Consider the following 24,878-nt stretch of genomic DNA (forward strand, 5'->3'; position numbering starts at 1 on the left):
TGGGGACCTTCGGCGTCCGAAGGTCCTCAAAAACAGGATTTAACAGTATTTCTGGAGTACAATGTGTGAACAGGTATCCTCGGACTAAAAGTCGGCATTGCAGTAGACCAGAATAATACGAAGGTTGATACAGAGCCGAAGGTGCGAGCAGGAGAGCTTCGGCGTGACAGCAAAGAGTGGAACCGACTTAAAGATGAAAAGGCTATTCAGACCTCGATAGACTACTATAAGATTATCATCAAATGTAAAGGGCATAAGTGTAATTTTACATGGGCTGCGTCCCGTGCCTATAAATAGTTGAACAGTACTCCCGTACTGTTCACGCTGACTTGGCATTCACTTTTTGCGTCACGCTTGTATTGTCATTACCTCTCGATTAAAGGTACACTTGTAATTCAATAATATTTCTGTTTATGCCCGATTATAATATATAATCGTTCATGTTGTCCCTCATATCTTTTACATTTCCTCCTTCGTCGTTGTTTAATGAGTTCATGAAGGTACGTCCTTCATGACCTTCGTCCGTAAACCATTATATCCTAAGGGAAATAATGTTTCGAAGGACGAAGGACTTTAACGACTAACATTTTTTATGTTGCCTTGTTCTTAACTCATAGCACTTGAGAACAAGTCCCCAACAGGTACCGTCCTTTGGAGGGCCAGTTGTAGATTCTCATCAAAGTCCTTTGCTTGATTCACCAATAATGATTCAGGACCTATACATCTTATTTCACTCGAGATGAACATGGGATTAGTGTTTCACAATAATTCAACCTTGGGTCAATAAACACCAAAACAATTAACAGCTTAAGCATAGAGCTTTAGATAACCGTCTTAAGCTCTCCCATGGTCTCCAGTCCATCTCAAGGCACCTGCATGGTCTAGTTAGCACAGTTTGGTACCCATCTCGGGATGGGTCCATAATGATCATCTAAATGTGCCTTTGGTACCCAAATTGCCGTTGTGCTAGTTCTAGGTGATCTCGTTATAGATCTAGCACAAGTGTATGATTTGGGTCTCCTACGCGAATAAGATTGACACAAATTCACTTGCTTAGGAATCTTACCTTTATAACATACCTTGGATAGATGACCCTGCTCACCACACTTGTAGCAGAAACGTCGCTCAACCTGACATGACGCTTGCTGTGTGTCATTTTCCTTGGTGAGGGTCACCTTGGAGGATGCACATCCTTGATCCTTCATGACCGGACATGAAGTGATCATGTGGTCCTTATTGTTGCATCCAAAGCAACTCCTTGTCCCTTCTTTTTTGTCTTTGTATGGACAAGACGCGATGAGGTGACCTAACTCCTTGCACTTGAAACACCTCCTTTTTCCTTTTGCCTTTTTGTACTTGAATGACGTGAAGTCAGTGCAAACAACATGATTAATTGAATCTTTACCTTTTTCCAAGCTCATGTTGATTTCTTCATCTTTAGGAGCATTTTTCTTATTGAGCTTGACACTTGCTACAGTTTTTCCTTTCTCAAGCTTCTTCACCACGCGCCCGTGGATATCTTGAGAGAGTTGAGCAATGTGTCTTCTCCTCAGTTGTCTTTGCTTCTTGTTCCCACACAATTTCTTTTGTGACCCTGCAGCTTGATGCTTATTCAAACATTGGCTTTCTTTTGAACAACAGGGGTTAGCACATGGTGATGAATTATCTAAATGTGTACTTGTGCAGGAATGAAGTTCACATGAATTTAAGTTCGTAATTACGACCTCATGAGCAACTTCAAGCATGATATGTCTATCCAAGAGATTATCATGATAACAAGACAATAAGTCATATTTTTTAGTAAGAGCAAGGTTATCATGACTTAACAATTCTACTTGATTCCTAAGCATAGAATCTTCAATTTTAAGTTGAGCAGCATTAGATAATACATCATGATTATTTCTTTGCTCAATTAAAATTGATTCATACCGTTGGACCAAATTCCCATGAGAGTACTTTAGCTCCTCATGTTCTTTGGTCATCTTCACCAGGCTGTCGTTGGTTTTGATGAGAGTCTCCTCTAGCCTGAGAAGCGTCTCACCTTGTTCCTTGTTTCTTCTCAACAACTTAACCAAGAGAGCTTTGTCCGCTTTGTTGAGATTGTTGTAGAAACGGCGAATCTCCTCTTCGTTGACATCATCGGTCTCATTTTCCCTGTCATTAATGTCAGTGGAAGCAATATAGGAAAATGTACCTTGTGATGATGAAGATTCATCCTCGCTATCATCCTCATATTCCTCCTCATTGTGGCTTTTGTCTCCACCGTCATTGTTAGCAATAAAACATTTATCACTAGTGGAGAACGAACCTGTCGATGAGGTGGATTCATCGTTTGGGTGCCATCGTTCTTGTTCTTCTCCCTTTGAATGGTTAGTATCACAAGTAATATAGAGAGTAGGAGTATCACAGTTTGCCACAAAATATTTTTCTTTAATCCTATTCCATAAATCATGAGCATCACCAAATGAATCATTATCACTACTCATGATGGCAAAATAAGCACCTCTAGAAAGAGATTCAACTAAGATGTTGCAAGCATGATGATTGAGAGATAAACATCTTAGTTCATCATTAGAGGGATTTTTACTAATATTGGATGGAAAAATACTTCTACTAAAGATTTGTCTCAAATCAGGATCAACACTCATGAAAGCATTATAAATAGAGACAGACAAGGATTTGTAATTAGAGCCATCGCCTAAAAGAAGTTCTACAGTTACCTCTTGTGACGACATCGTTATCTCCGGACGGCTAAGCCCACACTGGAGAGGCCTAGCTCCGATACCAATTGAAAGTTCCCTTTGACCCGGGAACAGGATCTGGGATGTCGCCTAGAGGGGGGGGGGTGAATAGGCGAATAAAACTTATCAATTTAAAACTTAAATTCTTACTCTACTCGAAGACTTAGTACGCAGTGGAATGAGAAGATCCTTCAAGTAGGTTGCAGCGGAATAGAAGATCCTGTCTCAAAATTTCCTGCACTTTCAATAAAGCTTATACCACAGATAAGTGTTGAAGTGCAGATATAAAGACGAGTAAGACAGAGAGTCAGGGTATAATACAGAACAGAGCACACAGACGCAAGGATTTATCCCGAGGTTCGGCCAAGCCTGAAATGCTTGCCTAGTCCTCGTTGGAGTTAGCCACACCTGGGCTTGGAGTCTATTTCAACTCCTTCCTCCGTTTGCTCAGATCTGTCAGTATGACAGATAGAGCCTTTCACTATTGAGTTGAGTTACAACAACACCGTGGCTGCTTACAAACTCTTGGCAGCACCTCGGCAGAGTAACGATACGCTCAAGACCTTGTTCTAGCTCTTAGCAGCACTTCTCCTCTCTCTAAAGGCTTATAGCTGTGCCTTCTACACAAACTATAGAGTTACACACAAGAGGGAGAGTGAGAATTGATTCTAGTGAAGTCTACACTTGTTGGCTGCGCTTATTTTTTGCTTGAGACGCCTAGGGGTCCCTTTTATAGGCACAAGGGGCCTAGGAGCCGTTGGAAGCAATCCAGGAAGGCAAATCTTGCCTTCTGTCGGGTGGCGCACCGGACAGTCCGGTGCACACCGGACACTGTCCGGTGCCCGATTTCTTTCCTTCTATGGCGAAGCCGACCGTTGGCAGTCTTGGAGCCGTTGGCGCACCGGACAGTCCGGTGCACACCGGACAGTCCGGTGCCCCCTTCCGACCGTTGGCTCGGCCACGTGTCCTGCGCAGATTGCGCGGCCGACCGTTGGCCCGGCCGACCGTTGGCTCACCGGACAGTCCAGTGCACACCGGACAATCCGGTGAATTTTAGCCGTACGCCGTGGGCGAATTCCCGAGAGCGGCCTCTTCACGCCGAGCCAGCCTGGCGCACTGGACACTGTCCGGTGCACCACCGAACAGTCCGGTGTGCCAGACTGAGCTGAGTCTTGGCTGTACACAGCCAAGCCTTTTCCTCCTCTTTTCTTTTCTTCTTCTTTCTGTTTCTAACACTTAGACAAGTATATTAGTACACTAAAACCAATGTACTAAGTCTAGAAACATACCTTCTCTTAATTATTACATCTATAGCATTTCACATGTTTGAGCTTTGATGTTGGACTCATAAATCATCAAGTCAGCTTGACTTGATCTAGATTAACATTTCTTAGCTCCAACATCCTGCAAAGGTCACATAGAACATCTCCAAGCATAGGAACAACTCAAACTAAAGATTAAGGTGAACTTAGCTCTTTTGGGCTGCTTCCAGTTCTGGTTTTGACACTTGTTCTCCTTCTAGTGACCTTGATCTCCTTCTTAGAGCTTGGTCTTGAGCCTTATGACTTACACCACATAATTGTAGCTGTTACCTCATTGGTTGTAAGTCATGTCCTTATGTAGTGATCCTTGATGTGCCGTAGCTGTTCTCAACTCGATTACCCTTGACTTTGCAAGCCTTCTTCTTCACCCTTGGCTTTGGGTTCCTCAGCCTCCTTGACCTTCTCCCGTGCACTTGGTACCTCGAAGCTTTTCTTGCCTCCATCCTTGGCTTGATCAGTTGCCTCCGAGCTACGCACCCGAGTATCACTTTTGCAATGTCCATCTTGCTTGTGATGTCCATTATGTATCCATAATCCAGTTCTTGGACCATCACATTTGTTCACTTGTGTTGAACCCTGTAGGTTTTACCTTAAGCACCTGTTCAACACTTAGTACACTTGTTAGTCCTTTAATTGAGTTGTCATCCAAACACCAAAACTCACAAGAGAGCTTTCAATAATACAGATACAAGACAGTGATAGAGCTTGCAACAAAATGTAGGGATGGCCATTTTTGCCTAATGTGAGTTATCATGTAACAAATAAAAAGTAATTAGCCTTTAAATCATTAAATATAGCATTCCTAGCACATAATGAGGTTCAAATAATGAGCAAGCAACAAAATTGCAAAACAAATAAAATAATCCAAAGTGCAGAAGTGTCCAGACTCCACAACAGCTAGTGTAGGTGAAAGGGAAATAGGCTTACACCTTTTCCTAATTGATTTTGGTGGTTGAATTGACCAACACAAATAATTGGACTAACTAGTTTGCTCTAGATTATGAGTTCTACAGGTGCCAAAGGTTCACAACAAACCAATAAAATGACCGAGAAAGGATTCAAATATAAGAGAGCAAAGTCAGCCGAAGTGTCCCCTGGTCTGGCGCACCGGACTGTCCGGTGTGCCAGCGGAGCAACGGCTACTTCGCGCTAATGGTCGTCTACAGAAGGCATTAAATGCGCTACAGTGCGCGCCAGAGTCAGAGCAGAGCCAGATGGCGCACCGAACAGTAAACAATACCTGTCCGGTGCACCACCAGACTGTCCGGTGGCCCAGAAGACAGAAGCTCCAACGGTCGGAATCCAACGGCCGGCTGATGTGGCAGGCGCACCAGACAGTGTCCGGTGGCGCACCGGACTGTCCGGTGCGCCATTCGACAGCAGCCTCCACCAAACGGCTAGTTTGGTGGTTGGGGCTATAAATACCCCAACCACCCCACCATTCATTGCATCCAAGTTTTCTGACTTTCCACACCTTACAAGAGCTATAGCATTCAATACAAGACACACCAAAGAGATCAAATCCTCTCCCAAGTCCAAAAATCATTCCAAATCAAATAGTGACTAGTGAGAGAGTGACTCGTGTTCATTTGAGCTCTTGCGCTTGGATTGCTTCTTTTTCTCATTCTTTCTTGTGATCAACTCAATTGTAACCGAGGCAAGAGACACCAATTGTGTGGTGGTCCTTGCGGGGACTTTGTGTCCCGTTTGATTGAGAAGAGAAGCTCACTCGGTCTAAGTGACCGTTTGAGAGAGGGAAAGGGTTGAAAGAGACCCGGTCTTTGTGACCACCTCAACGGGGAGTAGGTTTGCAAGAACCGAACCTCGATAAAACAAATCCTTGTGTCTCACTCTTTATTCGCTTACGATTTGTTTTCGCCCTCTCTCTCGGACTCGTTCATATTTCTAACGCTAACCCGGCTTGTAGACGTGCTTAAGTTTATAAATTTCAGATTCGCCCTATTCACCCCCTCTCTAGGCGACTTTCAATTGGTATCGGAGCCCGGTGCTTCATTAGAGCTTAACCGCTCGAAGTGATGTTGGGAGATCACGCCAAGAAGATGGTGATCGACGGTGAGAAGACCGCTACAAGCCACGGGAAGGCTCCATCAAGGGAGTCCGCCAACAACAACAAGGATGGATCCCCTTCACGCATTCGATCACACAAGAGTGGCGAGAAGAAGAAGAAAATGAAGAAAGTGGTCTACTACGAGACCGACTCTTCATCACCCTCTACATCCGGATCCGACGCCGCATCCGTCACTTCTAAGCGCAAGAGCGCAAGAAGTATAGTAATATCCCCCTACGCTACCCTCGCATTCCAAAACATACTCCATTACTTTTCGTCCCATTAGGCAAACCACCGACGTTTGACGGTGAAGATTATTCTAGGTGGAGTGATATGATGAGATATCACCTAACCTCACTGCACAAAAGTATATGGGATGTTGTTGAGTTTGGTGTACAGGTACCATCCGTAGGGGATGAAGATTACGATGAGGACGAGGTGGCCCAAATCGAGCACTTCAACTCACAAGCCACTACTATACTTCTCACCTCTCTAAGTCGAGAGGAGTATAATAAGGTGCAAGGGTTGAAGAGCGCAAAGGAGGTTTGGGACGTGCTCAAGACCGCGCACGAAGGAGATGAGGTGACCAAAATCACCAAACGGGAGACGATCGAGGGGGAGCTCGGTCGATTCCGACTCAACCAAGGCGAGGACCCTCAAGCCATGTACAACCGGCTAAAGACCTTGGTCAACCAAGTGCGCAACCTCGGGAGCTCCAAATGGGATGACCATGAAATGGTCAAGGTTATTCTAAGATCACTAGTATTTCTTAATCCTACTCAAGTACAATTAATTCGTGGTGATCCTAGATATAAGCTTATGTCCCCGAGGAAGTTATAGGTAAATTCGTGAGCTTTGAGCTAATGATCAAAGGCTCAAAGAAAATCATCGAGCAAGGCGACTCCTCCACGCCCGAGGCACAACCGGTCGCATTCAAAGCAACGGAGGAGAAGAAGCAAGAGTCTACATCAAGTAGACTCCCCATCGACGCCTCCAAGCTCGACAACGAGGAAATGGCGCTCATCATCAAGAGCTTTCGCCAAATCCTCAAGCAAAGGAGGGGGAAGGACTACAAGCCCCGCTCCAAGAAAGTTTGCTACAAGTGTGGTAAGCCCGGTTACTTTATTGCAAAATGTCCATTATCAAGCGACAGTGACAGGGATAACGACAAGAAGGGCAAGAGGAGAGAAAAGAAGAAGTACCACAAGAAGAGGGGCGGCGATGCCCATGTGTGCTGCGAGTGGGACTCCGACGAGAGCTCCACCGACTCCTCCTCTGACGAGGACGCCGCCAACATCGCTGTCACCAAAGGACTCCTCTTCCCCAACGTCGGCCACAAGTGCCTCATGGCAAAGGACGGCAAAAGGAAGAAGGTAAAATCAAAATCCTCCACGAAATATGCAACCTCTAGTGATGAGGAAGATAATTTGCGCACTCTTTTTGCCAACCTAAACATGCAACAAAAAGAGAAGTTAAATGAATTAATTAGTGATATTCATGAGAAGGATGAACTCTTGGACACCCAAGAGGACTTCCTAATTAAGGAAAATAAGAAGCATGTTAAGATTAAGAATGCTTATGCTCTAGAGGTAGAAAAATGTGAAAAATTATCTAGTGAGCTAAGCATGTGCCATGATATTATTGCCAACCTTAGAAATGAGAATGCTAGACTAATTGCTAAGGTTGATTCAAATGTTTGTGATGATTCAATTTCCAATCTTAGAGATGATAATGTTAGTTTACTTGCTAAGATTGAAGAATTAAATGTCTCTCTTGTTAGCCTTAGAAATGAGAATGAAAAATTAATTGCTAAGGCTAAAGACTTAGATGTTTGCAATGTTTCCATTTCCAATCTTAGAAGTGAAAATGATATTTTACATGCTAAGATTGTTGAACTAAAATCTTGCAAACCCTCTACATCTACCGTTGAGCATGTTTCCATTTGCACTAGATGTAGAGACATTAATGTTGATGCTATTCATGATCACCTAGCTTTAATTAAGAAACAAAATGATCACATAGCTCAACTTAATGCCAAAATTAATGAGCATGACTTAGAAAATGAAAATTTTAAATTTGCTAGAAGCATGCTTTATAGTGGGAGACGCCCTGGCATCAAGGATGGCATTGGCTTCCAAAAGGGAGACAATGTCAAACCTAATGCCCCTCCTAAAAGATTGTCAAATTTTGTTAAGGGCAAGGCTCCCATGCCTCAGGATAACGAGGGTTACATTTTGTACCATGTCGGTTATCCCGAGCACAAGATTAGGAGAATTCACTCTAGGAAGTCTCACTCTGGCCCTAATCATGCTTTTATGTATAAGGGTGAGACATCTAGCTCTAGGCAATCAACCCGTGCTAAATTGCCTAAGAAGAAAACTCCTATTGCATCAAATGAATCTAGTATTTCATTTAAGACTTTTGATGCATCTTATGTTTTGACTAACAAATCCGGCAAAGTAGTTGCCAAATATGTTGGGGGCAAACACAAGGGGTCAAGAACTTGTGTTTGGGTACCCAAAGTTCTTGTATCTAATGTCAAAGGACCCAAAACCGTTTGGGTACCTAAAATCAAGAACTAAAATTGTTTTGTAGGTTTATGCATCCGAGGGCTCAAGTTGGATCATCGATAGCGGGTGCACAAACCATATGACAGGTGAAGCATCCCCAATCCTCTGAGACTCAAATGTGATACAATTACTAGTCCCAGGAGGCTAGTAAACACATTTATACATCAGATGATTACAGATCTGCTTAAACGAGACAAACCTATAAAGGTGGCGATCAACTTTAAGAGTTGGTCCACAACTCGAGACATATCATCAGAGTGGGGCTGAAGCAGCCCGATATACGCAGTGAAGCAAATCAGCGGTCCAACAGCCACAGGCAAGGTTGGGAACAGTCGTAACTTTTACCCGATCTCCTTTTTCTGAAAAAAAATAAATAAGCAAGGGTGAGTACAAACGTACTCAGCAGCCCACCTTCACCCGTGGAATGGGGAAATCAGATATAATGCATGGAATATGTGGAGCTCAGGATATTTTGCAGAAACATCAATATTTTATGCAGAGTTGTTTTGAAAAACATTTTGTATTTTGCAAAGCGCATCCTCTCCAAAAGGAGCAGGAAGTTTTTCAGTATTAGAACAAAATCCCCTGGACTAAACCATCCAGGTACCTCAGCAGTTTCCCACTGGTTTTCATTTTCAACAACAGCCACTGGACTTCCCGTCCACCATAGCTCACGGCTCAACCGCCGGACCTTTTAAAAACCACTTTTCTCAAAAGCACTTTTTTTTGGGAAAACAAAACATTAATTGCCATACCATACCAGACTCGTCCATTCATGTGGACACGGACTATTCGAATAGGTTTTCAAACTCTGCGCAGAGGTGTACACTTTACCCACTAGTCCGGTTTCTGCGATCTCACCGTCGTGAGACCCGAATGCCGAATCTCTTTATTTCCTCGCACGTCCTAACCTTAACGGTTATACCGGAAGGAGTCAGGCCACCACCATGTCCAAACCGGACAAAACATTCCCCCTCCTTATCCTCCCGGTGCTCCCCAGCCTTCATAACCCTGGGGTTGGACCGTACAAGTTCAGATTGAGTGACTGCCCACACAGTCTCGAGTGGTTGTACTTATCATGAGTACAAGTAGTGAAAGATGACAAACCAGTCCTTATACGAGGGGACAATCCTTCTGCTCATGCCTAAACCAGCTGAGCCATCACCTTAGGCCCTCCCCTAAACCAGGGAGTCCCTGATTATCCCACTCACAAGGTGATAAGGGTGAAAACCATTCATCATACACATTTTGAAAAGCATTTTCTTTTGAAAACTCACACCTTTTCTCAAATCATTTGTAACAAATATATCAGGGATGGATAGCGGCAAGCGGCTGGGTGGCCATAATAACTTGTCTCAAAATCATATCATGCATAAAATAACAGGCTGAGGGTTGTGGTTGAAAAAACATAGGTAATTTATGCATCAAAGGGATCCAGTAAGCTTGCTGTGCTTATCCGGTGAAGGGGGAAGGAGAGCTCGCGGAACTGGCTTCTGGCTCCACCGCCTGGCGTAGACTTGCAGATCTGGCCTCCACGAGACGACACGAACGCTTCGATAACAGGAGGGTGGACTGGAGGCGAAGCGACACTATGCGTGTAGCCAGCAGAGCGGAGTAACTGAGTGGGTGGGGTGTTTTCCTTGGCTGAGGGTGTTGAGTGTGTGTGGAGAGGGAGAGGGTAGCTGGGTGTATTTATAGCTGGGTGTATGTGGTGTAGCACAGTGAAGTTCACTGTTGGTGAGAATAGTGACGAATGAATCGTCTGACTTAGTATGAACAGGAGAGTTATAGGCAGAATATGGGACGAGAGTATTTTGGGAGTTTTCTGGAATATGAACCATGCTTAAGGGATGACATGGTTGGATAGGAAATAATTCGATAAGAATTTAGAAACGAGAATTATTGGAATCTGAGTTTGGAAGCCTGGTTCGAAGGAATCTCAAGTTAAGCGTGCTCAACTTGGAGAAACCTAGGATGGGTGACCAGATGGGAAGTTCCTACTGGAAGGAAAATCACAGTCACCGGAGTTTGTATAACTGGAATATGGGTCTGACTGGTCTTATGTGGACTGGACAGCATGATGGATGAGTAGTTGAAATTTGGGGTGATCGGATGATCGATGAATAGTAACGGTAAATAGTGACGGTAAATAGTATCGGTAAAAAGTAACGGTAAAAAGTAACAGTAAAAAGTAATCGTAAATAGTAACGGTGAATAGTAACGGTAAAAAGTAACGGTAAATAGTAACGGTAAATAGTAACGGTAAAAAGTAACGGTAAAAAGTAACGGTAAATAGTAACAGTGAATAGTAACGGTAAAAAGTAACGGTAAATAGTAACGGTAAAAGTAACGGTAAATAGTAACGGTAAATAGTGATGGTGAATAGTTCGTATGAACGAACGATGAACGATGGATAGGAACTATGAACGAACGATGAACGATCGAATGATCGAACGAACGAACGATCAGAATTTCGGCAGCATAACGAGAGGAAAAAGATTATTTGGACGAACGAACGGATGAACGATCGAACGATCGGTCGAACGAACGATCGGAATTTCGGCAGCATAACGGCAGGAAAAAGATTATTTGGACGAACGAACGATCGAACGATCGGACGAACGAACCATGAACGATCGGACGAACGAACAAACAAACTAAGAACAGGGGGACGAACGATCGAAGAACGACCGAACGATCCTTGTGCTAGTGTGTGCTTGTGTGGAACATGGAGTGGGTGTGTGGGGGGGGGAGAGTTGCCATGAAATGGCTTGGGTGGGATGAGAGGAGGCCCTTGCCCCTCTATTTATAGCCATGGTGGGGGGATTAGGGGGAGGGATGAGAGGATTAGTGGGGGGATGAGAGGATTAGTGGGAAATTAGCATGGATTTGTCTTATATGAGTGTAATTAGCTTGTAGAGCTCACCGTATGACACCGGAGGCATACATATACGTATGAGCATGAAGAAAGTTATGAAGAAAATATTTGTGGGGGCTTGAAAAATGATTCTGAAGGTATTTCTTAGGAAGAAAATACTTGGAGATATATCGGTGGAATATTTGGGTAGTATTTCTGAAAGAGTTTGAGGGTGATCACTGGGGAAATATTTGTAGGATATTTTGAGGAGGATTTTAGAGAGAATATGGACCACTATATTTTACTTGTTGATATCAACTTGCAAACAAACATCTTGAAACAAAATTTGAAATTCATTTTGAATTTAGAGCAAGTTTGAGAATATTTTAGAATTTGAATTTTTGGGATGCTACAAATCTACCCCACTTAAAAGGAATCTCGTCCTCGAGATTCGGCTTAGAAGGGTTATGGGTATAGCTTTACTTCAGCTACATATCTTCACTTTGCAGACTCTTCGAGGAGATGGAACTTCAACAAAATCTGGCCTTTTAGGAGCAACCGGTTGCTGATTGCAAACGCTGATTCTGGCTACTCAAAGATCATCTTCAGGCTTCTAGCTTTTGCTTGGCAGCTAGCTTATTGAAGAAGCAACGATGCCAACATGCAACCTTTCTCTCGCGAACTCCCACATGGATTCCTTCCTTGATTAGTCTTCTGGTGCTTCATCAACAAAACTTGGGTGACCACTTCTCATCCAAAAACTTATATGCTTTGATGATCTGGTCCTCCACAAGCTTGCTACAGGCCTTCTTCTTTTTCTCCAAAGCAGGAACTTTACTGGAACACTACCCCACTTAAAAAGAATGAGGGTAGAACTCTTGAATCTTGGGGATTTGAACTTCTTGAAGTACCTCATAACAAGAGTGTTACGGGGCCTTCTTCTGCTGTTGCTGCTTGACCAGGCTGCAGAGAGATGACTGTCATAGGGTTGATTCTGGGAGAACCTTCTTCTTATCTTCTTTTCACTGACCCTTTCTTTCTCTTTTCTCTTCCCACTGGAGGATTCTATCAAAGAGTATTACCATCATACAGAGGAGGAAACCGAAGATGTTGAACCATGTACAACAGTCTTCAACCCAAGAATCATCAAGAATTGTGATCTTAGGGGCGAGGGAGTGGAAAATGGAGTTGCTTGTGATTTGGCAGAGGGGATTTATCTGGAGTGTTTTGCTTGGGATGGGAACTGAGGGAGCTGGTGCGGGAGGTTTTATAGGCGAGTGTGGGTGCTCGGGTGCGGAGTGGCGGTGATGGAGTAGGTGACATGAGGCAGCAGGTGTGACAAGGGGAAGGGGGGCCTGTTGTCGGCGACGATGGCGTGGGTGCGCTGCAAAGGGGTGTGGGGGTGGTAGTGCGCATGGAGGCGGGCACGCGTGCGGGGGGGGGGCACGAGTGAGTGGTGGGGTCAATGACCCTGATGTTTGTGGTCTCTGGTTCCAAGAATCTTTGCCTCTCTGTATGGTAATAACTTCTTCTGTCCTCTTTTTCTGTTTACTTTGACTCAGGGGCAGTGCTTTGATTCTCATGGTCGGTCCTTTTGACTGAGCGGCTGGACTGGTTTCTTCTGTAGCTTGTTCCAGGCTTCAAGGGTAAGCTTCCCGGTATCTTCTTAGGTAAGGCACTTTTCTCTTGAGATGGGTTAAGATGAGAATGGAAGCATAAGGTGAGGATTAGATCTAATTTGTGATTTATGTTTTTAGAGAAAACCTTTCTTAAAAAGAAAGAAAACACATAAGTTCAGCAATGATAAGCACAAACAAATCAAATATTTTGAATAGGGGAAGAATAGAGTTTTTCCAAAGCACGGACTACTCAGATTCGGGGGCTAAGCATAACTACTATTGCTCGGCTCCTGAATTGAGAACTATGCTAACCAGGACTTATGAGCACTAACGTTAAAGCATCACATATGCACTCAAAAGGGGAGAAAAACATCAAGCGAAATTCATTTTGAAATGCCCTAGAGGGCCACACAATTAGAGTTTTGCAAAATACGAGTCTACACGATTACCTCTCATACATGCAGGGCTCTAGCCAAAGTGAAGAAAAACTTCACTACCCAATGCATGCAGAGGACTGGGCATAACTAACTCAGACCAGGCAGTTTCTCTTCTGGCAAGGCTGGCACACAACTTCAATCTGAGACATCTCCTGGATGGGTCAAGAGGGAGCTGATGTTGATGACTTCTTCTGGCGGCGACTGAGATGGAAGGAAGGGGTCGAACTCTTCTTCAAGCTGGACTGGCTCTTGTAGCTCCTTAGAGGGCGGCGGTGCTGGTAGGGTGCTTGCAGCTTCTTCTTTGATCTCACGGGACGGTGCTGGAATCTTCTTCATGGTGAGGGGCTCAAACAACTCTGGCAGGGGATCTTGGGAGGACTCGGGGTGCTCTTGCTTATCCATAGCCTGAGGGAAGACTGGAATTCCTTCCAAGACTATGGCTCCTTCCGGTAGTTCCCAAGCCTTCTTCTCTCCTCTGATAGAGACCGGGTGACCTTCAAGAATTTGGGGGTCTTCAGCTCTCCTTGGTTGAACTGGGTTGGATGAAGCGGGCTCTTGGATCCACAGGGCTCTACGTTGGTTATGGGTTACCAAGTAGGCCTCCATCAACTTCTGGACGTGCTCCTCCTTGGCTTGCTTCAGGGCTTCAACAGCAATGACTTCACGACTTTCCAAGGCAGCTACACGGGCTTGAGCTGTGGTGAGATCCACATAGTGCTTACGGTTGAGCTTCTCCACATATTCTGCTCGGGTAATCATCTGACGGTGGTGCCGAGCCAAGAAATCATACTGTGCATCCAGGGTGAGCAGGTATGCAGTGAGGTACACGACTGTGGGGTCGTCCTCCAGCAGCTACTGCCCTTCCAATGCACGCATCCTGGCCATCCAAACGGGACGGTTTCTCTGAAAGGGCGGAAAGAATCTGAACAGTGTGTCGGCCACTTCTTCTTCATAGATCTGACACAGGGCCCTCAATGCCTTGCGGGCGACGACTTGGCAGGTGTCTTTGAATCTGTGCCCAGCAGTAGTGACACTCCATTCCACATAGTGCGGACTGGATCCAATGTACACAGTCACGACACATTTCTCTGTGCCATGCTCGACGAATTCACGACCATCATACTCTGGCTGGCTCCTGATTCCGAGGCGAACTGTGCATGCTCTCAGCAACTTGGGGAAACCATCTTCATTCTGGCACAAGCTGGTTTGGCAGCGGACCTCCATCTGACTTCTGAGAGAAGGAAAGGGGGAAAGCATTTTTGAAATGAAGGGATGAGAGCAAGATTTTTTTTAGAAAATAGTTTGGACTCAAAAACTTTTGATCAGGCTAAGGGTTACGTCCTGCGGCCAACCTAACAACTTTGATACCACCTGAAGCGTCCCCAATCCTCTAGGACTCAAATGTGATACAATTACTAGTCCCAGGAGGCTAGTAAACAAATTTATACATCAGATGATTACAGATCTGCTTAAACGAGACAAACCTATAAAGGTGGCGATCAACTTTAAGAGTTGGTCCACAACTCGAGACATATCATCAGAGTGGGGCTGAAGCAGCCCGATATACGCAGTGAAGCAAATCAGCGGTCCAACAGCCACAGGCAAGGTTGGGAACAGTCGTAACTCTTACCCGATCTCCTTTTTTTTGAAAATAAATAAATAAGCAAGGGTGAGTACAAACGTACTCAGCATCCCACCTTCACCCGCGGAATGGGGAAATAAGATATAATGCATGGAATATGTGGAGCTCAGGATATTTTGCAGAAACATCAATATTTTATGCAGGGTTGTTTTGAAAAACATTTTGTATTTTGCAAAGCGCATCCTCTCCAAAAGGAGCAGGAAGTTTTTCAGTATTAGAACAAAATCCCCTGGACTAAACCATCCAGGTATCTCAGCAGTTTCCCACTGGTTTTCATTTTCAACAACAGCCACTGGACTTCCCGTCCACCATAGCTCACGGCTCAACCGCCGGACCTTTTAAAAACCACTTTTCTCAAAAGCACTTTTTTTGGGAAAACAAAACATTAATTGCCATACCATACCAGACTCGTCCATTCCTGTGGACACAAACTATTCGAATAGGTTTTCAAACTCTGCGCAGAGGTGAACACTTTACCCACTAGTCCGGTTTCTGCGATCTCACCGTCGTGAGACCCGAATGCCGAATCTCTTTCTTTCCTCGCACGTCCTAACCTTAAAGGTTATACCGGAAGGAGTCAGGCCACCACCATGTCCAAATCGGACAAAACATTCCCCCTCCTTATCCTCCCGGTGCTCCCCAGCCTTCATAACCCTGGGGTTGGACCGTACGAGTTCAGATTGAGTGACTGCCCACACAGTCTCGAGTGGTTGTACTTATCATGAGTACAGGTAGTGAAAGATGACAAACCGGTCCTTATACGAGGGGACAATCCTTCTGCTCATGCCTAAACCAGCTGAGCCATCACCTTAGGCCCTCCCCTAAACCAGGGAGTCCCTGATTATCCCACTCACAAGGTGATAAGGGTGAAAACCCTTCATCATACACATTTTGAAAAGCATTTTCTTTTGAAAACTCACACCTTTTCTCAAATCATTTGTAACAAATATATCAGGGATGGATAGCGGCAAGCGGCTGGGTGGCCATAATAACTTGTCTCAAAATCATATCATGCATAAAATAACAGGCTGAGGGTTGTGGTTGAAAAAACATAGGTAATTTATGCATCAAAGGGATCCAGTAAGCTTGTCGTGCTTATCCGGTGAAGGGGGAAGGAGAGCTCGCGGAACTGGCTTCTGGCTCCACCGCCTGGCGTAGACTTGCAGATCTGGCCTCCACGAGACGACACGAACGCTTCGATAACAGGAGGGTGGACTGGAGGCAAAGCGACACTATGCGTGTAGCCAGCAGAGCGGAGTAACTGAGTGGGTGGGGTGTTTTCCTTGGCTGAGGGTGTTGAGTGTGTGTGGAGAGGGAGAGGGTAGCTGGGTGTATTTATAGCTGGGTGTATGTGGTGTAGCACAGTGAAGTTCACTGTTGGTGAGAATAGTGACGAATGAATCGTCTGACTTAGTATGAACAGGAGAGTTATAGGCAGAATATGGGACGAGAGTATTTTGGGAGTTTTCTGGAATATGAACCATGCTTAAGGGATGACATGGTTGGATAGGGAATAATTCGATAAGAATTTAGAAACGAGAATTATTGGAATCTGAGTTTGGAAGCCTGGTTCGAAGGAATCTCAAGTTAAGCGTGCTCAACTTGGAGAAACCTAGGATGGGTGACCAGATGGGAAGTTCCTACTGGAAGGAAAATCACAGTCACCGGAGTTTGTATAACTGGAATATGGGTCTGGCTGGTCTTAGGTGGACTGGACAGCATGATGGATGAGTAGTTGAAATTTGGGGTGATCGGATTATCGATGAATAGTAACGGTAAATAGTGACGGTAAATAGTATCGGTAAAAAGTAACGGTAAAAAGTAACGGTAAAAAGTAATGGTAAATAGTAACGGTGAATAGTAACGATAAAAAGTAACGGTAAATAGTAACGGTAATAAGTAACGGTAAAAAGTAACGGTAAAAAGTAACGGTAAATAGTAACAGTGAATAGTAACGGTAAAAAGTAACGGTAAATATTAACGGTAAATAGTAACGGTAAATAGTGATGGTGAATAGTTCGTATGAACGAACGATGAACGATGGATAGGAACTATGAACGAACGATGAACGATCGAATGATCGAACGAACGAACGATCGGAATTTCGGCAGCATAACGACAGGAAAAAGATTATTTGGACGAACGAACGGACGAACGATCGAACGATCGGAATTTCGGCAGCATAACAGCAGGAAAAAGATTATTTGGACGAACGAACGGACGAACGATCGAACGATCGGACGAACGGACGAACGAACCATGAACGATCGGACGAACGAACGAACAAACTAAGAACAGGGGGACGAACGATCGAAGAACGACCGAACGATCCTTGTGCTAGTGTGTGCTTGTGTGGAACATGGAGTGGGTGTGTGTGGGGGGGAGAGAGTTGCCATGAAATGGCTTGGGGTGGGATGAGAGGAGGCCCTTGCCCCTCTATTTATAGCCATGGTGGGGGGATTAGGGGGAGGGATGAGAGGATTAGTGGGAGATTAGCATGGATTTGTCTTATATGAGTGTAATTAGCTTGTAGAGCCCACCGTATGACACCGGAGGCATACATATACGTATGAGCATGAAGAAAGTTATGAAGAAAATATTTGTGGGGGCTTGAAAAATGATTCTGAAGGTATTTCTTAGGAAGAAAATACTTGGAGATATATCGGTGGAATATTTGGGTAGTATTTCTGAAAGAGTTTGAGGGTGATCACTGGGGAAATATTTGTAGGATATTTTGAGGAGGATTTTAGAGAGAATATGGACCACTATATTTTACTTGCTGATATCAACTTGCAAACAAACATCTTGAAACAAAATTTGAAATTCATTTTGAATTTAGAGCAAGTTTGAGAATATTTTAGAATTTGAATTTCTGGGATGCTACAACATGGGAGAAGAAGATGTTCTCCTCCTATGAGAAAAACCAAGATCCCCAAAGAGCGATAACATTCGGGGATGGAAATCAAGGCTTGGTCAAAGAATTGGGTAAAATTGCTATATCTCCTGACCATTCCATTTCCAATGTTTTTCTTGTAGATTCTTTAGATTATAACTTGCTTTCAGTTTCACAATTATGTAAAATGGGTTACAGCTGTCTTTTTACAGATGTAGGTGTTACTGTCTTTAGAAGAAGTGATGATTCAGTAGCATTTAAGGGAGTGTTAGAGGGTCAGCTATACTTAGTAGATTTTGATAGAGCTGAACTCGACACTTGCTTAATTGCTAAGACTAACATGGGCTGGCTCTGGCATCGCCGACTAGCTCATATTGGAATGAAAAATCTTCACAAGCTTCTAAAGGGAGAACACATTTTGGGACTAACAAATGTTCATTTTGAGAAAGACAGGGTTTGTAGCGCATGTCAGGCAGGAAAGCAAGTTGGTGTTCATCATCCACACAAGAACATCATGATGACTGACAGGTCACTCGAGCTCCTACACATGGACCTATTCGGCCTGATAGCTTACATAAGCATCGGCGGGAGTAAGTACTGTCTAGTTACTTTGGATGATTATTCTCGCTTCACTTGGGTGTTCTTTTTGCAGGAAACATCTCAAACCCAAGAGACTTTAAAGGGATTCTTGAGACGGGCTCAAAATGAGTTCGGCTTAAGGATCAAGAAAATAAGAAGCGACAACGAGACGGAGTTCAAGAACTCTCAAACTGAAGGCTTCCTTGAGGAGGAGGGCATCAAGCATGAGTTCTCTTCTCCCTACACGCCAGAACAAAATAGTGTAGTGGAGAGGAAGAATAGAACTCTTAGACATGGCAAGAACCATGCTTGATGAGTACAAGACTTCGGATCGGTTTTGGGACGAGGCGGTCAACACCGCCTGCTACGTCATCAACCGGTTATATCTACACCGAATCCTCAAGAAGACATCATACGAACTCCTAACCGGTAAAAAGCCAAATGTTTCATATTTTAGAGTCTTTGGTAGCAAATGCTTTATTCTTGTTAAAAGAGGTAGAAAATCCAAATTTTCTCCTAAGGCTGTAGAAGGCTTTTTACTAGGATATGATTCAAACACAAGGGCATATAGAGTCTTTAACAAGTCCTCCAGACTAGTTGAAGTTTCTTGTGACATTGTGTTTGATGAGACTAACGGCTCTCAAGTAGAGCAAGTTGATCTTGATGAGCTAGATGATGAATAGGCCTCGTGCGTCGCACTAAGGAACATGTCCATTGGGGATGTATGTCCTAAGGAATCCGAAGAGCCTCCACAAGCACAAGATCAACCATCTTCCTCCATACAAGCATCTCCACCAACCCAAGATGAGGATGAGGCTCAAGATGATGAAGGAGAAGATCAAGAGGATGAGCCACCTCAAGAGGAGGGAAATGATCAAGGGGGAGATGCCCATAATCAAGACAAGGAAGATGAACAAGTTCAAAGACCGCCACACCCAAGAGTCCACCAAGCAATTCAATGAGATCACCCCGTGAACACCATCCTCGACGATATTCAAAAGGGGGTAACTACTCGATCTCGTGTTGCTCATTTTTGTGAACATTACTCTTTTGTTTCCTCTATTGAGCCACACAAGGTAGAGGAAGCACTTCAAGATTCGGATTGGGTGGTGGCGATGCAAGAGGAGCTCAACAACTTCACTAGGAATGAGGTATGGCATTTAGTTCCACGTCTTAATCAAAATGTTGTAGGAACCAAGTGGGTCTTCCGCAACAAGCAAGATGAGCATGGTGTGGTGACAAGGAACAAAGCCCGAGTTGTGGCCAAGGGATATTCACAAGTCGAAGGTTTGGATTTCGGTGAAACCTATGCACCCATAGCTAGGCTTGAGTCAATTCGCATTTTACTTGCCTATGCTACTTACCACGGCTTTAAGCTTTATCAAATGGACGTGAAAAGTGCCTTCCTCAATGGACCAATCAAGGAAGAGGTCTATGTTGAGCAACCTCCCGGCTTTGAAGATAGTGAGTACCCTAACCATGTTTACAAACTCTCTAAGGCGCTTTATGGGCTCAAACAAGCCCCAAGAGCATGGTATGAATGCCTAAGAGATTTTCTTATCACTAACGGCTTCAAAGTCGAAAAGGCCGATCCTACACTCTTTACCAAAACACTTGAAAATGATTTGTTTGTATGCCAAATCTATGTTGATGATATCATTTTTGGGTCTACTAACGAATCTACATGTGAAGAGTTTAGTAGGATCATGACACAAAAACTCGAGATGTCTATGATGGGAGAGTTGAAGTACTTCTTAGGATTTCAAGTAAAGCAACTCCAAGAGGGCACCTTCATTAGCCAAACGAAATATATTCAAGACATTCTAAATAAGTTTGGGATGAAGGATGCCAAGCCCATCAAGACACCCATGGGAACCAATGGGCATCTTGACCTCGACACGGGAGGTAAATCCGTAGATCAAAAGGTATACCGGTCGATGATAGGTTCTTTGCTTTACTTATGTGCATCTCGACCGGATATTATGCTTTTCGTATGCATGTGTGCAAGATTCCAAGCCGATCCTAAGGAATTTCACCTTAGGGTCGTAAAACGAATCTTGATATATTTAGTTTATACTCCTAAGTTTGGCCTTTGGTACCCCAGGGGATCCACATTTGATTTAATTGGTTATTCCGATGCTGATTGGGCAGGGTGTAAAATTAATAGAAAGACCACATCAGAGACTTGCCAGTTCTTGGGAAGGTCTCTGGTGTCTTGGGCTTCAAAGAAACAAAATTCCGTAGCTCTTTCTACCGCCGAAGCCGAGTATTTTGCCGTAGGCCATTGTTGCGAGCAATTACTTTGGATGAGGCAAACCCTTAGGGACTATGGTTACAAATTAATCAAAGTTCCTCTTCTATGTGATAAGGAGAGTGCAATCCGCATGTCGGATAATCCCGTTGAGCGTAGCCGCACTAAACACATAGCCATTCGGTATCATTTCTTAAGGGATCACCAACAAAAGGGGGATATCGAGATTGCATATATTAACACCAAAGAACAATTAGCCGATAACTTTACCAAGCCATTAGATGAACAAATATTTACCAAACTTAGGCATGAGCTAAATATTCTTGATTCTAGGAATTTCTTTTGATGTTTTGCACACATAGCTTATTGATATACCTTTGATCATATATCTTTGCTATGACTAATGTGTTTTCAAGTGTATTCCATGCTAAGTCATAGATTGAAAGGGAATTGGAGTCTTCGGCGAAGAAAAAGGCTTCCACTCCACTCCATCAAATTACTCATCCTTCGCCGTCGCTCCGTGCCGCTCTCCAACTTTGGTATAATCTTCACCCATATGTTATTTACCATAGGGAGAGAAAGTAAAAAGACTTATATTTCACTCAAGTATCCGTTTTTGGCGATTCATGCCAAAGGGGGAGAAAGTATTAGCCCAAAGCAAAAGGACCGCACCACCACCAATTTCAAAATTCAAAGTTGTGTTTAGCAAAGATTTTTCAAATGGTGATTTTCAAATTGGTATCTTATTATTGATATAATTTCAAATTGGTGTACCCTCTTCAAAATTAATATCTAAAACCCTCTTGAACACTAAGAGGAGGATTTCATTGAGGGGGAGTTTTGTCTAGTCAAAGGAAAAGCATTTGAAACAGGGGGATAAAATTCCAAATCTTGAAAATGCTTCTCAAAATCTTATTCATTTACCTTTGACTATTTGCAAAAGACCTTGAAAAGAATTTACAAAAGAATTTGCAAAAAAAACAAAACATGTGGTGCAAGCGTGGTCCAAAATATTAAAAATGAAGAAATCAATCCATGCGCATCATATGAAAATATATTGGTTCAATTCTAAGTAACCTTTGCACTTAAATTATGCAAACTAGTTCAATTATGCACTTCTATATTTGCTTTGGTTTGTGTTGGCATCAATCACCAAAAAGGGGGAGATTGAAAGGGAAATAGGCTTACACCTTTTCCTAATTGATTTTGGTGGTTGAATTGAGTAACACAAATAATTGGACTAACTAGTTTGCTCTAGATTATGAGTTCTACAGGTGCCAAAGGTTCACAACAAACCAATAAAGAGACCGAGAAAGGATTCAAATATAAGAGAGCAAAGTCAGCCGAAGTGTCCCCTGGTCTGGCGCACCGGACTGTCCGGTGCACCACCGGACAGTGTCCGGTGCACCAGGGACTTCAACTCCGAACTGCTCACCTTCGGGAATTCTGGGAGCCACTCCGCTATAATTCACCCGACTGTCCGGTGGCGCACCGGACTGTACGGTGTGCCAGCGGAGCAACGGCTACTTCGCGCCAACGGTCGTATGTAGAAGGCATTAAATGCGCTACAGTGCGCGCCAGAGTCAGAGCAGAGCCAGATGGCGCACCGAACAGTAAACAATACCTGTCTGGTGCACCACCAGACTGTCCGGTGGCCCAGAAGACAGAAGCTCCAACGGTCGGAATCCAACGGCCGACTGATGTGGCAGGCGCACCAGACAGTGTCCGGTGGCGCACCGGACTGTCCGGTGCGCCATTCGACAGCAGCCTCCACCAAACGACTAGTTTGGTGGTTGGGGCTATAAATACCCCAACCACCCCACCATTCATTGCATCCAAGTTTTCTGACTTCCCACACCTTACAAGAGCTATAGCATTCAATACAAGACACACCAAAGAGATCAAATCCTCTCCCAAGTCCAAAAATCATTCCAAATCAAATAGTGACCAGTGAGAGAGTGACTCGTGTTCAATTGAGCTCTTGCGCTTGGGTTGCTTCTTTTTCTCATTCTTTCTTGTGATCAACTCAATTGTAACCGAGGCAAGAGACACCAATTGTGTGGTGGTCCTTGCGGGGACTTTGTGTCCCGTTTGATTGAGAAGAGAGGCTCACTCGGTCTAAGTGACCGTTTGAGAGAGGGAACGGGTTGAAAGAGACCCGGTCTTTGTGACCACCTCAACGGGGAGTAGGTTTGCAAGAACCGAACCTCGGTAAAACAAATCCTTTTGTCTCACTCTTTATTCGCTTACGATTTGTTTTCGCCCTCTCTCTCGGACTCGTTCATATTTCTAACGCTGACCCGGCTTGTAGATGTGCTTAAGTTTATAAATTTCAGATTCGCCCTATTCACCCCCCTCTAGGTGACTTTCAGTAGGGGCAACGAGCGAGTGTGTGTAGTGTACGCCGCTTTGGTTATTTCTAATTGAGAAGGCAAGAGCAGTAGTTACCTACGTCATGTGTAATGTTTAGTTCAGACTTGCAGTTCATACATCTACTGTCAAATACTCAAATGAATTGGTAAAATATTCTGAGCCACGGGGGCATAACCCCGTTGGCCGACCTTGAGCTCTGCCCATGGTACAAGAGTTTCAATATGTATTCATGTAAACCAACAACATAAATACTTGAGATACCGTAAGTTCTGAACAAACTGCTGAATCATAAGCTACCTTTGTTGGTTCTAGGTTCTCAAGACCAAAGGCACGAGCAACAACACCATGGCCACCATGGGAAATGGTCACAATACCAAACAAATCTGGACTAGGCTAATCACACAAAAAAGAGATTGAGGTAAACATGTTTCAATCAACTTAGTTTTCATGCTAGAGCATGAAATATTGGAACATCTAATACTAGTTTGGAAACTTAAATCCCCTCCGGGATTGAGTGGGAAATTGAGTTTCCAAACTAGCCCCTAAAGTTATCATTCCACCTTCATCCCGGGTATCTGGACCCAATCAATAGCAGTCCATGTATCCTTTGAGAGGAACTTTGTAAAGGTGTTCTATGCAATTGAAAGGAGCCTGGCGCAAAAGAGGAAAATGATTATTGTAAACAGTATGTTATTAAATCCTATTGAAGTGAGAAAGTTCCATGGGAAGCTTTGGTTTATTTACCCTGATGGGTTACTCGCGTCCCTTAGGTTTGCAGGAGTGGTCACATTTGAATCACACATTTGCCAATGAGGGATGTAAGCAGTGAAGAGATGGTATAAGAGGAGAAAAGTGAAAGGCAGCAATGGACATGTAGATATGCAAAACAAATGTCACGATATGGCTTCTGGTTAACAAAACCAGGGCTTACACTCTGCAGCAGCTGCTTCATGTACACATTCTCGTGAACCAGCTGGGAAACCTGCTTCTGCAATTGCTCATTCTCCTCCATGAGAAGCTTGTTCATTGCGATCAGTTTTCTGTTCATGGCTTGGAACCTTGGAGACTCCGCTAAGTCCATAATTCCTATATTGATGAAGTACGATGTACACATAATGGAGCTCAAAAACCGATTACAAAATATACCTTTTGAGCATCTTGAAACCGCGCATAATAAATACTATGAATGAATCACCTTACAATAACATACGAGAGACTGCTTTCGATTTTTTCGAACAATGATAAAGTACATTGTACACATAATGGAGCTCAAAAGCCTATTATAAAATATACCTTTTTAGCATCTTGAAACCGCACAAAATAAATATTATGAATGAATCACCTTAGAGAGACTACTTTCGGTTTTTCTCGAACAACAAGTCGACTCCGGCTACTTATCACGACACCTAACACCATGAAAGAATGGAGGCAAAATTCAGTTAGAGCAGACAAAAAGAATCATCACGCACAGGACTAGCAACATCAAGAAGTTAGTGTATTCTTATATTATTTATGTATGTGGTCTG

General features: G+C 43.8%; 1 pseudogene; it reads right to left on the reverse strand.

Annotated features, from left to right (window-relative positions):
- LOC103628096 (homeobox-leucine zipper protein HOX9-like) overlaps positions 1-24,400 on the reverse strand; it is a 58,029-nt pseudogene extending 33,629 nt beyond the window's left edge.
- Between the last annotated feature and the right edge of the window lie 478 nt (positions 24,401-24,878).

This window comes from Zea mays, chromosome 5 (assembly GCF_902167145.1).
Source record: "Zea mays cultivar B73 chromosome 5, Zm-B73-REFERENCE-NAM-5.0, whole genome shotgun sequence".
Taxonomy (NCBI): domain Eukaryota; kingdom Viridiplantae; phylum Streptophyta; class Magnoliopsida; order Poales; family Poaceae; genus Zea; species Zea mays.